Source organism: Salarias fasciatus (assembly GCF_902148845.1).
Source record: "Salarias fasciatus chromosome 7 unlocalized genomic scaffold, fSalaFa1.1 super_scaffold_4, whole genome shotgun sequence".
NCBI classification, from domain to species: domain Eukaryota; kingdom Metazoa; phylum Chordata; class Actinopteri; order Blenniiformes; family Blenniidae; genus Salarias; species Salarias fasciatus.
This window is the reverse complement of record NW_021941229.1, coordinates 6,372,901-6,389,577: the sequence shown is the minus strand read 5'-3', so window position 1 is coordinate 6,389,577 and position 16,677 is coordinate 6,372,901.

Below are 16,677 nucleotides of genomic sequence, written 5' to 3'. Positions count from 1 at the left end.
TTACGCTGACTGAAGCCTGAGTTTGAACATCTGTCCACTCTGATAGAGACGCTCAGCCTCTGATTCGGCTGTTTTCTGGTTTTGCACCACTGGATGACACAGATATTTACCAGCTTTTTTTTTTTCGAGGTTCCTCCTGATAGGACGCCGTCCGTCTGATCTCCACCGTCCACGATGGCACTGACATGTTCCATCTGAAGGGGAGAAGGAAAAATATATTTCTACAAAAAAAAAAAAAAAAAAAAAAAAAATCTGTTTGCTGTAAAATCTGGTGCTGATCATAGTGTGTGGGAATTTTGGCAGAGATTCTGGTTGCTAATGAAAGTCATCTGTCGGACCGAGATAACCCCGCCAAATGTCTGCCGCCTCGGCTGCTGCGAGGGCGAATTAGAGGGGAGCATATGACAAAGAAAAACAACCCGGCCGTGTTAAAATTCATGCCACGAGCCGCGCGGCGGTGTCAGGCACTCCTGTGATCTCACTATTGACAATGCTGACAATTCTGTTTTTGTACTTTGGCAGTTCGCTTGCTTCCAGTTCGCGCCGCGGCAGCTGCTCTTATCGCCGGCTACCAGTGGTGGATGAAGTAGCCTAATGTAGGCATGAATGGGAGAATTAAAGCGCGCCGCAGCTGCAAAACAGACGCACGCGTCGCGGCTTTCCAACACTTCGCACCAGTTAAAATCGTGTTTTAGAGACCAGCTGAGTGCTGTGAGATCCTGTTATTGCCCCAGAGCGTGGTAATAGGCCGACTCCGAAAACATTACGGCCCAGATGGCACCACTGCGAGCGAGGAAGACGAAAAAAAAAAAAAGCCCCAAAATTCTTATAAAATTGACCTGTAATCTTCATCCATCCGTCCATTTTTTCAAACCACATCCAATTCTGTGGTTGTCGGGGTTTGGAGCCGATCGCAGCTGGCAGTGGGTGAATTCAGTATAACATGCAAATTCCACACAGCGAAGCCAAAAACATGGACCGTACCCATTTCCTGAGCGCTAACCACCGCCCCTCCGATCATCTGAAACATGAAAAATACCTGGAAGAAAAGTCCGAAGGTGAAGAAGACTGTGGATCCATCCCTGATCCGAGGGCCAACACTTCAGACAAATAATATATATGTTTGATCCAAACTCTTCTGGACACGAAACGCAGTTAAATGGTAAAATAACATCTCTCTTCAACCAAAGACACAGAAATACTTCTCCCAGCGGTCACTCAGTGTGCTTTATTGAGCCTGAAACAATCCTTCGTCCACAATCATAACTTCTGGACAGTAGCCAGCAGAGAATGAAATAATAAAAATCGTACTTGTCGAATGAATAAATAAAGAAAGCTAATAGAATGTTCTTCTGTTTTCAATCTAATTTGAATCAATACATTGTGGATTTTTATTTCCACTTCCAATAAATCATAATTTTCCAGTTTGTGGGGAGATTGTATGTTATTTAGATATTTCCTGAATGTTTCCTTTTGTCACTGAAAAGTACTGAATATGTGACATTTTTATGAGTTTCCAGCTCCTCTCAGGCCTCAGATAGGATGTGGAAATTGAAGGTTATAAAAAAGACATTTACTTCTATAAGGATGTACAGTATATGTTTTCTTCAACAAGGAAATCGTCTGTTTTCGGAATTCTTGAGGTCTGTTGTCTAAAATGAACTCCAAGAGTTCAGCGGCGTCTCCACTCAGCCTCCTTCCACGTCTCCGGATCCGTCATGTCGCGTGAGCTCACACACACACCGAACCCCTGCCCCGACGAGTCGGAAAGTTTCAATGAGAGCTGTTTACGAGGGTGGTGATTTTTATCCGTTGTGGAAAGGCTGTGTCGTCTCGCTGTCGTCCCTCCCGTCAGCGGACGCCTATTTCAGGACCAGCAGGAGCTTCAGAGTTCACCAGTGGGACGTTTACTGGAGCGTTTTATGTTGTGGAATAAAATGTGTGCGACACACACACACACACTCAGATACACTCAGTTCAGACATCAAGCAAAGGGAAGAAAACACACATTCAGAAAGTGTTTGAATTGTTCATTTTGTAGTTTATTTCTAGTCTGGGTCCTCATTAAGGAGCACCTTCCTCTTGGTGTACATGCTGCTGTAAAACGCTGTGTGTTTGGAGAGAAATCAGAGATTATAATGAAGAGATTGATGAATGGTTGCTGGGCTGGTCGGCTTGGCCAACAGAAGCATGGAGCTGGAAAGCCGCTCCTGCTCCTGCTGCCATGTTCGGAAGTCGGCTGACAGGCCCGGCAGAGACTCGCTGATGTTCTGCAGGGAAACTTTGGGTTGATGGGGATATTACTTTGGCATATACTGTCTAACTCGGCGTGACTGGGAACCGCACACATCCTGAAAGAAAGCTGTTTGGCCATCAGGAATGGATCAGAAAACACTGCAAGGGTTACAAGATATCGACTGAATATTCCCCAAATCTCCGTCTGATTGAGAATCAGTGGGATCTGCTAGATGGAGGGTCAGAGGTCGCCGATACCTTATGTTTGACACCACTGTTTTTAAAAATGACCCCGAACAGGAACTGAGAACAAAAACCAGAGAGAGAAAAGTACCTTCCTGCTTTGTGTGACCGGTTCCTGCGCCGGCCGCTGTCTTCCCTTACAGCCCTACAGCTAATCTTTAAACAAGAAAATAAACTGTGAAATGGTGGCGAGCCGTTCGTCATGCAGTATTCAGAGATCTGCAGGTTGAAGGAAGAGCCTCTGGCAAATCTCTTTCCCTCTACGTGTGTCTTTAAAGTTTAAAAGCACAGAGAGTTATTCATGTAGGGCCTGAGCCGAGGCCCAGCGCCACTGGAAAGCACTCTCCTGCACGCTCCTCCTCATCCTCATCCTCATCCTCATCCCCGCAGCTGTCATTGTGAACTGCACGGAGCCGCTCCGAGGCCCGAAACCGTCCGAGCGCCGTCGCTGTTCGTATGAACACAAAGCAGGAAGTGAGTGAAAAGACGCGTGTTGCAAAAGAAAAGCACAAAGGCCTGTTTAAAGGTCGTCAACCCGCTGCAAAAGAGTTCTAATTCAGTTTAATTGAATTTAGTTGTATTTATATGGCGCCAATCTGATGGAGTCTTCACAGAGACGAATGCAGGAGTCAGACATTAGCAGAGAGAGAAAAGCTCGCTTTGAAGAAACCTCCTCATTCATATCGTACCTGCTGGCGGCGTGGAGACAGACCAGAGGTCTGAGGCCTTCACCACCTACAGAGAAGCTTTGATTTCCTCTAAATATTATTCAGAGCATGTTTACCTTTCAAAGTGAAGCTGTGGAATTTTTCAAACGTTTTCTCACTCCATCTCTGTGAAAACAAAGGAAATGATTCAATAACGGCCGGCAGCACGAGGAATTCATGCCACAAAGCCGATAATGTCACAAGTTTCCAGAGAGTTTGAATCTTGAATGGATGAATACTACGATTATATAATCCACTATATCTTTTCATGGTATTAAAGCCACATATAAATAACCACAAATTTCCAATAAATGCAGCCGTATTCATCCATTATTACATGATTGGCTGCAGTTATTACGTTTTGGAAGAATTTTTTAAATGCTCCTTCAATCCTGTAAGAACATATAACATGACTGCCAAGATTTTATTATAATAATGGATTGAATATCTTATTCCATTATTTGCTTTATTACATTAAATAATTGAAAAAACCCACAATTACTATGTTGTTGGCTATTTTTAGATGGAAGTGTGAAACGCACCAACGACAAAGCGTCAAAGTTGGAGTTCGGTCTGAAATCAAATTGCTCTACAGCATTTCAAGTCCCAGGTAAAGATTATTTTCATAACACTATAAATAAATTAAATGCATGCATAAGTGTTACACTTAAAAAATGTGTTCCATCCTGAATGTTTCAAATCCTGCTCATCCTCCTTCACTTCTCAGAAATCCCGCTCTAGTCTTTTGGATTTTATATGTAATAAATAACTCGGAGCTCCTGATGATATTTTATTACAGATACATTATTAAAATACTTTATTTAGTTTGACACATTTCTCACTTACACCGTAAGTCACTGTAATATCTCAACATGTAATTATTCTAGTATGGATTTTCTTTTTCTTTTGTATATATTGTTATAATTTACTTAAAATCAATACAGCAAATTGTGTAAATTGTTATGTCAGTTTAGTGATGGCACAATTATCAACCAAGTAGATGAAATAGAAGCTCGATGCCAGACTGAATCAGACTGAATGCTGCAGTATCTGTTTCCTAACAGAAATCTTGAAACACAGCAGTCTTTATGTGTGACACTTTTGATAAAACCAAAACGTAAAACTTTCGGTGTTTTTTGTGTGTTTACATGACAACAACGCTCAGAGCCACTGAAAAAAAAAAAAACAAACAACTTTTTAAAAATGGCTTCCAAGATGGAAGTTTTTGAAAATTTTCCAACTTCATGTAAATGTAAACCAAGTGGCTGGATGTAGGTTTTAAAGCTGGAGGAGTGACTTTAAGTAGCAGAAAGAAGCTTTAACAAACAGTCCCCAACATGACTTATGCGGCGTTTACTCTTCAGTTGGTCTTTGAATCTTTCAGAAGTCACGTGACCTTGCGGTCTCGTCTCACCTCCTGCTCCTCTGCTGGCGACCCCCGAACTCTCTGATGAAGCGCAGCGCTGTAGAGGCTCACCTCATCTCCAGTCTGTCTTTGAGGACCGGCTGCCTCTGAAAAGAAATACAGAAAAATAATCAATTTCCCATTGACCCCTGGCTCCCTCCCTTATCTCACAGCCAGTGTTCTGCTGAAACCCTTCTCTGCGTGAATGAAGCCCCAGAACCAGGGTGGCTCGCGCTGCTCCTCCTCACTATCGATGCTCAGAGTCAAAGAAAGACTCTGACAAGTAGTACAGATATAAACGCCTTTACTTTTTACATGTAATTTCTTTATTAAGTGGAGTACAACATCATGGGGTCTCTCCAGAGGAGCTGTGAGAGTTGAGGAGACTGAGATGGACGGACAGATGGATGAATGAACGGTCAAACGAAACTAAAAACACTGTTGGTTCTGTTTAAGGAGAACATGTGAAACATTAATGTTGAGCTTGAAGAATTCCGATTGTAAGTTATGACTGCATTTGTAAGATGGTTACATAACATGATAATATGGTAATATTCTAAGTCACTTTCATATGTCTCCTCTCTTTGAATCATTATTATGATTTCTGGCACCAGGTGACTCCAATGTTAAAGGTGCTGTAGGCAGGATTTTGCTAGTCAATGCTAATTTTTCTGTGTTTTCTTTGGATTAAATGTTAGAGTATCCATTGATAATCTTTTAGGAGTGTAGCATAATTGCACTACTGCGAGGGCGCAGCGTTTCCATCTGTCTCTGTTCTGAGCTGAAAAGGAATCTCGACAGCTCCAGGTATCTTTGACCAATCAGAAGAGCCCCTGAGGCTCTAACCGTGATTGGTCGAGGGGCGATCGTCACACGTTCTTGTGGGAGGGGCTTAACTTGCGTAAGGGCGTGATGTCAGAGAAAACAGGACAGGATTGGCTGTGCTGGGTTTCAAATCGCCATCTTAGATGCCAAATCCTGCCTACAGCACCTTCAACAGTAAATTCAGGACTATGCTGTAATGGATTCTGCAAATGACTTGTCATCGACAAAATCTCTAACTTTATATGCCCTGTTTTCTTTTATATTTGATTTAATTTGATTTCTATCAGTTCTGTCTTCACCCACCTCCAGTGGGAGGTGGTGCCATCCGCCTCCAGTAGTTCGTTTAACACTTGTCAGAGGGGCCCCTTGGAAATTTTCTCCTGGGGCTCCAGCATATGCTATCGGACCGTCACTGCTGCTGACAAAGGTACCAATATCACCAATGGCCTTAAACAATCAACCTTATTGCCCCGAATTGACCCTTGATGTGATAAAGAATGATGCTAATAGATCTGCAAGTCTCTTATCAAGACCTTGAATGAAAATATTGTCAACAAACGCTTTCAAAAACTGGTATTTGTGGTATAATTGTGCTGAGAAGGCCAGAAACTAACCATCGTCACCAAACATTTACTCTGAACAGAGCGATCTGGCTAACGCCATGAAGCTTTTAACCCTTAAATCAATTCGCCGTTATTACAGTATCACCAGTGCAATCATGTCTGGCGAGGGGCGGACCCGAAAGGAAATGGAGCTTTAATCCCGACATTGTTGGTGCTACGCTATGATCTAGGAGTGTAACGCCTCGCTGATCTGAATCGATGCGGCGGGCTTAATGTCTGAGATAAAGCCGTATTGATCCGGACCGCTTGAACCAAGCCAAATCTGCAAAGGAACCAGAGGTGAAGTATCGACGCAGCTTCCTCTAAATCAGCAACACTTTGATTTAATGCAATCATTTATACACCTTAACAACACAGTCAGATTTCCCAACATGCATTCTTCATATTTTGGTGGATTTTTCATTGCACGGCGTGGCGCTTGTACGGAAATGTATATTCATGTTATTGAATTGTGTCCTTGTTGAGACGTGCGCGGAATGAGAGTCAGGAGACGACACGCCTCCCAGCAGCAGCGAGCGTCTGGCCTCAGAAGAAGCAGAGCAGGTGCCTCGATCTTCCCCTTCCTCCTCTGCATACACGGATCCCTGTGTGTAATTACAGATCTGTAATTACCAGAGGACAGTTGATGTCCACAACATGAATGTTATTAGACATCGGGACCCGACCTTTCCGCGTGGGCAGCGGGCATTAGTCGTGATGTGGCAGGAAGGACGCTGCAGAGACCGTCCTTGTTGCTCCTGTTGGAAAAATGCCCGCGGTGACGCTGAAATAGTGAGGAAAATGTGACGTTTGTGCTTTCTAGTGAGGTAAAGACGTAAAAGATGACTGGAGTAGCAAATGACGGCACTTTGCAGTGCGAGACGTTACAGGTTTTAGGATTTTTATGGCCGTTTATTCACAGGCGGCTGTGCGATTTGATATTATTGGTAGGACTCAGATTAATTCCAGGTTTTATAATTATACTTAATCAGTCCCATTTTAATAGCAACAAATGCACAAAGCAACATTCTGGTGCATGAATTAATCAGTAAAGACACTTCGGCCCCGTTTACTTTCCAGGAAGATGGTGTTAAAATGACAACGTAAAACAATGTCTGTTCATATGAAAATGGAAGAAGCAAACGATAACGTTTCCATGTTGACCATGAGTGTGTGCTATTGTTTATGTAATGAAACCACACACACGCACACAGAGAACAACGCGTTAAAAACTAATTGGCCATGTTGGGTTGTTATAATGAGTGACTGTCAGCTCCAAACTACAGCATCACCACTGGTTACTGCTGTACCAGCACATAAATCTGAATAAATGTTTAAAAATGGTTAGAAACAAACAGAACACCACATCATGTATTAAAGGTGATGATATGAAGTGGACGGTCGCTCTCTACATATGGGAAACTTTTCAAATATAGGATTCCACTCAGCGAGGCTCTAAAGGATCATAAAATCCAAGCGCAACGAGCAGGCACAACCTTTTACTCCAAATTAATTTTCCTATCTCCGAGGCTCACAGGAAGGAGAAAAGAATGGGAACTAAATTCGAATCCTCGAGAGCTGCCATCATTTCCTTTCCAGAACAGCTTCTCCAGATGAGAAGCACCGCATTCAACAAAAGACGCCTCTTGAAACCTTATTTTGTGGTGCATTGTAGCATCTGCTGCATCTCTCTCCAGGGACTCTCTCTCTCTCTCTCTCTCTCTCTCTCTCTGTCTCTCTCCCTCGCTCCTGACTCACCTGATACATAATGTGCTTTAAGCAGCCCATAATTAGATTGACATTTCGCGGTAATGGCCCAGACCTGTAATTGCTGATTGCAGTGAATTTGCCTATCAACAGTGAAATCTTTCACGGGAGTGCAGTCGGCCTCCAAAGTCTTACATTTATCTCCTCCGACAAGATTACCCATCAACGTCGTTTTAATTGGGTGTTGACGGCGTATTTGGCTAATGTTTCATGTTCTGCTCAAGTGAATTAGGCCAGCGGTCAACGAGTCCGGATGTAAGAAGCCTTTCTCTAAACCCTGACACCAACAGCAGTCTGTGAATGAAGCCAGGAGGGAATAATAATCACTGTCTCTTCACCTGGAATGGCTCTCAGGGTGTTCTTTTTTTTTTTTTCAGCACATCTTTCTTTATCAGCCTGTTTTTCTCCATCTCACACCTTCACATCCTGCCGTCTCGCCTCCGTTCCCCATCAAAACTGCCCTTTCCACATTTAGCTTCATCGTGTCGGGATGACGCCGTAAATCTGGGGGAAAAAAAAAACAAAAAAAAACAATGACTAGAAAATCGATAAGTAGCCATGTTGGCGAGCGAGGTGGGGATGGGCCAACAATCAGGAAGTTGTGGCGTTTTGTGTGATAGCCTTTCATAAGCTGAGGTCTCGCCATCCGTCTTCTGCCCCGCTTTATCAGGCTCCGGGCCGCACGGGGCTGGAGCCGATCCCAGATGACTCCGGTCGGAGGCAGGCTCCGCCCGGGACAGCTCACCCATCCATCACGGGGCAAACGGAGAGAGACAGACAATCACCATCACTCACGCTCACACCTGTGGGCAATTTAAGGTCACCGATAAACCTCAGACTCATGTTTTTGGACTGGAACATTCAAAGAACAACCATAATTCAGAATAAGCGGAATAAAAGGTTTACATGGTTGAGGAATTATATAAAATGAGAATAAAGCAGCCATTTTATTCAGAATTAAGTTTGATATGGAATAAAAATGTAATTCTGAATTAGACGTTTACATGTTCGGTATCTGCTCACACACAGTCATCGAGGTGAACACTCCAGCTTGTTGCAGACCTGAGTCGAACTGGAAGATCAAGAAGGCCTCATCTGTGTTTGAGAAAATGACTGAAGTGATTAGTGATTATTGATCTTCCCAGCGTTTCCAGACACTTTGGACTGAGAACATCTCAGACTTAATGAGCAATTTCAGCGTCTGTGGCTTCCTGTTGGACTCTCTGCGGTCGCTTCTTCCTGTTTGACTTGAACCAAAACGGGAGACTCTCAGACAGGATCAGTGTATGAAAGCAGTAAAACCAGGATCATGGGCAACGGCGGTAAAGGTTCTCTACCAGACTGAAAAGCCAGGGATCAGAAGTGACCAGACCAAACTTACTGGATTGTGGATGGATTAGAACCACTGACGAGTTCCGCTGGAATGCCAACAAACAGCACAGAGCACAACACACACAGCAGGAGCGACGACCAGAACAGTGCAATACCAGAAAAACACCGCTCCGAAAAAAATGTTTCTTCTTTGAATTTCTTTTTTTCAGCAGCCAGCGTTTTCTCCTGTATTGAACAGCGCAGCGTGTCCCTTCCAGATGCATCGGCTTTAATCAGTCATTCAAAAGAAATACTGAATGAAAAGTGTTTACCTCCAGACAAGCAGGCAGGAACTATAAAAATGAAGAACCGTGATGAGAAAACATGGAATTTTTCGCTGCCCTTTCCCAGTAAATCTGATCTCTGACAATCATTTGATCCACTACAACTGAAGCCTGTGACTGTGGGACGTACTGTACGCGTCGAGCACGACTCCGGCTAATGAAGCCAAATGCGCCACTACTTAAAAAACATTTGGACTGGATTGCCACATTTTTTTTATTGCACTCTATAAAAAAGAAGCCTACATCTGGATTTCATGTGCCAACCGTTACTCAGAGCAGCCAATAAAAATCATGAATGAAGTAATGCATCCAATTTCGAGCGACTCTCGTCCGGAGCAGAGTGACCTGGCTCCCCTGGCTTCACAGGTCCAAACCCCTGTACAAAAAAAAAAAAATCAAACGTCCTAATGTGAGATTATTCTATAGATTCCTGCGGTGCGGTGCCGGTGGGAGGGTGGGGGTGTGAACCTGCGGTATCACTGAGGGACGTCTTTTATTCATGAGGTCTCATGCTGCCCGGCCAAGTGCAGAATAATGGGTCATTCCCACAGTACATGCTCTCAGAGGTGGGCTCACAGATCATTACTTCCACATGAATGAACACACTGAATGAAAGAGAAAGAGTGTGATAAACTATAAGAAGAGAGGGGGAAAAAAAGAGAAGAAAATACAAGGGCGAGTACGGAAACGGATGTCAAACCTGACCATCATGAGTGGAGACCAGCACTGTGATTCTGGCTTTTCTACCGAACACGTTCTGAGTGTATGCAAATTAGAGCCACTAATTTTGCATAAAATTCTAGCTGAATGGCTGCAAATTGAGCTGATTAAAGCTAAATGAGTGCATTTTATCAGTCCTTCATTAAAATGTATGTTATTTGCAGTAGTTAAGGGATGATTATTTAAATTTGGTTCAAATATGGCGATTTGTGTGACAGAAGGTGGACGGAGGGCTGCCAGTTTCTCATGTCAGGTGCAGACTGTGGCTGTAGATTCAGAGACCTAACTGTAGTTTATAGAAAAAACTGAACATCTCTAGATTTTTCTGAACAGTCTCACTGAAAAAAAAAAAGCACATTTTGAACCATCTCCCTTTAATTGAAATGTATTCGTGGCAAAACAACAGCTGGTCAGTGGATGTGCAAAACGGAACAAAACAAAAAACGCTTGCTGCTAATCTGGAGCGGAACTTTTTTTCTACGAAACAGACGGGAGTGATCAGCTTTCATAAGTAATAAAATAAAGAACAAAGCGCTTCGAAAAGAATCAAAGCTGCAAAAGCAACAAATTATTGAGACTGTCGCTTCCCTGAAAACATCCATCATCCATATCAAAGCAAGTCTGCAGGACATCTGCGAGACGTGGCGAACGCTCTGCCCTCCTTTTGTCGAGTACAGTTATTTGATAGAAAATGACTGGTCTTCAGTGTAGCTGAAATGTAAATGTTGTGAAATGTACTGAAGAATGGATTTTAAAGTAGATGCACTTCTATGTTCACAACAGACATTTTTTGCCAAAACAAGTTCTCCATGGATATCCCCCAAAGTTTAATGACGTTCATTATCTAATAAATAATAGTAATTGTCTAAAATAAACTAAAATATTCAAAGACATGGCTTCAAAAGTTGCTCCGGTCACCTCCGGCCATCATGGAAACATGGCGCTCCTCCAGTCGGCGCCAAAGTTTGGATCAAACAGGTAAAAGTTACGACCGAACATGGAGCCACAAACCTGGCGGCGGTCAAGTCGTGGTAAGAGTTAACCTTTCCTCTTCTGAGACGAAGCACATTGAGCGTTTCTGTGTGTGTGAAGAGAGCGGAGAGGGAGTTGCTCATGCTGAGAGTGACCGGGCCGTTTCTCTGCACCCCTGGTTACGCCTCAGTTGTGTGCTTCACTCTCATAATGTACTGCGGGTCTGAAGCCACACACACCTCTCCGGTCAGTGATGCTATACTTCTTCACCGAGTCACGAACAGAACATCCTGAAAGTGCCTTGCGGACCACACACACACACACACACACACACACACACACACACACACACACACACACACACACACACACACACACACACACACACACTGGGAGCTCGCCATCAGACACCCTGTCACCCTCCACGCTGTGCGTCCTGCCGACGCCTCCGTCAGCCGTGACTGACGGGCTGACAGGGCGACGGCGTCCTGATTCATGCCGGGGCCGGTGGCCTCACAGCTGGGTGCCCCCGGCAGCACACCTGGGTACCCCGGCTGCCGGCCGCGCCAGCAGCGACAAGCATCACTCTCACCGATGCTGAGATGCAAAAAGAAATTATGCGAGATGGAAGAAAAGGGGGGGGGAGGGTGGGTGCTGAATATGGATGTGCGACAGTCAGACTTAAGGGGTTTGTAAGGTGAAAACCTGAGCATTAATCTGCAAGTGGCAAAGCAAAGACGGGAAAAAAAAAAGGACATGAGGGGGAAGTTTGAGGAGGGAATCTGATGTGGCTTTTCGGGGCAGATTGTAGGATTTGGGGATTGTTCAGTAAATCCAGTTTGTAAGCCTCAGTGATTAGTCGTGCTGCAAAACTTTTCAGAAGTTAGATTTTGACCCCTCTGTGGGTGTTTATCAGCGATGTGTTTGACCTATCCGAAGTCACAAAAATGCATCTTTGAGGGTTTGGAAAAGCTTTCAAACGGTAGGATTTTCCTATCAGCAGCATCCTGGAACTTGAGGAACTTTGCTTGCAGAGCAGGGAGCTGGTCTGTCTCACTCCGGCTGTAAACTTTGACTTCTAAATATTCCCAGAGTGATTTCCTCTGAATGTACACACACTTTCAGATACCTCGCGGTAATTATCTGCACCACCGGAGTCCTTCTTACCTTCGGGCAGCCCAACGGCAATCAGCTTTTCAATTACACCGTCGCAGGACAACTTTTAGTGTCATAATGAAATTAGAAAAGTTTTGGTAGAATTGAAAGGCACTCAACGCCGTCTTCAGTACGGAGCCTAAAGTGGCCATCAAAACTGTTTTGATGGTGTCTGATAATTCAGTCCGTCCGTCTCCTGCATAAGTGATTCAGTACCTTGTTCCACTGGAACAAAGTACCAGTACAGGCAGTGTAATCCAGAAGTGTCCATCAACTCAGACAGTTCCTGAACGAGAATAACAAAAACTACTGAGTCACTGGAATATTGTTTCAAATAAGGAACTGATGAGTGTTTTTTTATCATTTAGCTCAAACGTTCATCATTTTTGATGCTTCCTGTCAAACACCGCTTCAGCGTGCCCACCGTGAAGCAGTCAAGCTGTTTGGTTGATTAGCAGTCACATCTTCTTGACAAGCTTTTCTGATCACTGTCATCTCGTGAACACTGCAGACCGATGCATTTTCCAGTCGACTTGCTTTTGCAATCCCGTCCACCGCACACTGGCAACAAGTCTTTCGTTGTTAACAGTAAAGATTTGGGGTTGAAACTTTATTTCTATGTACATTTATTTATTTGGAAATACCTTCCAAGGTAGACTCTCCAGCACCAAACATAATCTGAATCTGAGTCAGAGAAGTAAATGTTATGTACCATAACAACACCATGATATCCTCATTCTGCCTCAATGATCTCTTTAGTTATTTGGTTTTAATTCTTCAGTTGATAAAATTGGGATTAAAACATAGAATTAGTCATGACTGGTGGATTCTGGTGGGTTGTGGCTTGTCCACTCTGGAAATAAGACCTTAGCAACGTCTTGCCTCTGTAAAATCCCCCCAGGCTCCTGAAGGGAATTGATCTTACAGAAATGTGGCCGTTCCGTTACAAAAAAGTGACTCTTAAAGTGCTCCAGTCTTTGCAAAGCGTCAGTCCGTCACCGCAAACCCCCGACACATTGCTTTCAGATGTGAGAAGGTGTCAGACTTTTAAAACGTACTCCATCCTCTTTCAAGAATTGCGAGCAGCCTTGAATGATTTTCCATGAAGTGTTGTCAAATTGTGGAGGCCTGTTTCTCATTTTCCTGAGCGAAGAGACGATCCAGACATCCTTTATTCCAGCCGCGGTCTCCGGGTCAGGAGTATCTGGCAGCTAACACATTCTGGCGCAAGACACTTTCGAAAGGCCACCAGTCCATCACAAGGACACACAGACACACACACACACACACACACACACACACACACACACACACTTACACCTACAGGCGATGGAGACACAGCGATTGCAACCTACCTGATTGGAAACTTGATCAGAACCATCATGACGGATGCTGAGCTGTGCAACACAAGTACGCATGTGGATTTTTTCACATATTGAAAACTGCATTGCACATAAAAACAAGCATGCTGCTTTGAAATCTTCAACTCAAGCACATGTGGATTTCCATTTTCTCTTTAAACAGCAGACATGAGGATTATGCGCCATCAACAGCAGCGTTCGTCCTCACAAAGCCAGATCATGATGGAGTACATCTTCCTGAGTGTTACGGCAGCAAATTTAAAGAAAAGGACGAACTGTTTCTAATTTTAAAAAAACATATCTACTTTTGCTTCTTTTTTTTTTCAACTTTGAAATTAACTCAGTAATTCAGCCAGGGTTTCTGCAGGGCATTAGAAAGCATTAATAAGTCATCAAATTGCTTTTTTTTGAGAATTATGACCTTAAATGCCATTGGAAATTATAAAATTTGATTCTCAGTGGTATTAAAAAGGATTTCTGTGGTTTTCAGGAAAATCATTTAACTGTAGTGATATAATAAATACAAACTTTGATTTACTAGATTATGTGTATACATCAGCATAAACATGTGGAACCACTAGGATAAAAGTTTCTGACTGTTTTCATATAAAACAACAAAGTCAGCTTATCTTTTATCAACTTTTACATTTGTTTTCTGATGAAATCCTCTCAGGGTTAAATCAGTGATTCAGCAGATTCCTGGTAGAATGAGATAGACTTGAAGTTACATCTGTCCTCTCTTTTAACCGCGCCTGTCTCGTTCTCACCATCACGTTGTCAGCCGCGGCGGGAAGCCAAACCCGGACGCTCTAAATGATTGATCGGTCCCGTCCAGTCCAGCACCTGTTGGTCAAAATGCTCCTAATCAGCAGAAACGCGGCGACCAGGCGGATCATCTGCCAGTCGGCCGTCTCCTCCTCCTCCTCCTCCTCCTGCTGTTCGTACTCATCATCCACGTCCCGGCGTCGGCCAAGAAACCCACGGCTGGGAGATCATTAATTTTTCGATGAGCTGAGACGTGTTGGCGAACGTGGAACACGGTCACCTTGTTTACCGAGAGGAAAAGTTGGCTTCGGCCGGAGTTTTCTTTGTGTGTGTGTGTGTGTGTGTGTGTGTGTGTGTGTGTGTGTGTGTGTGTGTGTGTGACTTCGGCCATCAGCGTCCAGTCAGAGACGAGCCCCGACCCCTCCGACGGACGCCGGCCGGGCCGCCGGGTCTCAGATGCTGCTAATCTAATCACCTATGTCCACGCGGCAGCTCACCTCATCCGACACCAGGACACACACACACACACACACACACGCACGCGCGCACACACACACACACACACACACACCATCCAGGACTCGTTGTGCCCCATCTGGGAGCGGAGCCGCCCAGACACCCAGACACAGCTCACTGGAGCAGGGAACAAACCAACACCTGCTGCCTGGAAAACCACAAACACTCGGCTCCGCTCGCTCTGAGCTCTCTCTCTTTTCCCTCCCAGAGAATTTTCACCCTCGTGAACCGACCTTCACTCACTTATTTGTCCCTTTCATTTCGTCCTTACTTCTTTTATTTGCCCACTCCTCCCTCGTTTCCCGTCTGTTTTTCTTCACCTGCCGTCACTTCCCCCCGTAAATCTTTTCACTGCTGAAATACAAGCAGAATTATTGCTCATATTCCTCCACTTCGCAGCGTTTTCCTATTATGTGGGGAGATTATATATCATGCGAAATGCAGTATTAAATCCGCTTCGTGTGGTTGGACTTTTGTTTTTGAAACTATGGCTTGCGCCGACGGGATGGCAGGATGAAGCTTGATCCATGATCTGATTTCTCCCAACACATTTTATGTGGAGTATTTTGTTTATGTTTTATTTAATAGCTGTGCAATTTGCAGAGAGTTGAAACTGCCAGTGTTTGTCTCACAAGGTGATTTCACAATGCCGAGTTTCTCTCTCTGGTTTTCTCCAAATAAAGGAGTGATAAGCTTCTCCACAAACCGCTCCATCTTTAAAAGACATGAAGCCACCGTCTTGACTCATAACAGCAGACCTGAACTCTGTCCCAAGAGGCCAAAGCGGCTCGTCAGCACTGAGTGGGAAACATTTCACTTTCTCTTCAGTTGTAAACACTATTTTTGAGAAGAAAAAAAATGAAACATGAGTGGAGGACAAACTAATGCACTTTTCATCAGACATGTTCTCTTTTGTAAAAACTACAAATTCCACCTACAATGTTTTATATAAACTATATAGTTCTGTAAAGGCTGCAGAAGCATTAAACCTGGAAAAAGGAAACATGCAATATTTTATAGATATGATTAAATTACCCGTTTTCTATGAAGAGCAGAGCTTGTTTGTTTGGGAACATCATGGTGGCATCAATATATCGGGAGAGGATATGTCAAAAGAGTCAGGCTGCGTGATGAATTTCTCAAGTACAAACTACTGAAGACTCTTGAGTTCATTCAGAAAAATGCTCCTCTTGTCCTGCAGTGGCTTCATTCAGTGGGATGATAAAACTGGTCACTGCTAAATCCAGTTCTGGAACAAGTGAAGCTCCATAAACAGTCCAGGGACGTAAAAGAGGAAGGCTCACATCTAGTTTAACCAACCTATTCATCCAGTCAGTAATCCATCCTTCCATCTGTCCATCCATCCGTCCTTTAGTCCATCCATCCATGCATTCGTCCATCCATCTAATCTAATCTAATCTAATCTACGCTATTTAAAATATTTTTTTAAGAATTGCATTAAAAAAAAAAAACTTATTATTCCTGTTGTGTTAATTGAAACTGCAGCTTTATTGTATCGGATATTTAGATTAGAAGGTTAAAAATGTTAGAAAAGTGTCTCAGGTCTGACCTCCAATGTGCCAGTTTTAAGAATAAAATATGCATTTATGTAGTTCTACCATCCTTTATATTCTGTTACTATGTACATTTAAGCCACTGTCCGGTTTGTGGTAAAGGAGGATATTTCAACATCAGTGAAAACGAACCACAGTAACCACAGAATGGAAGGTCTTTGGAGGAACAGAAATG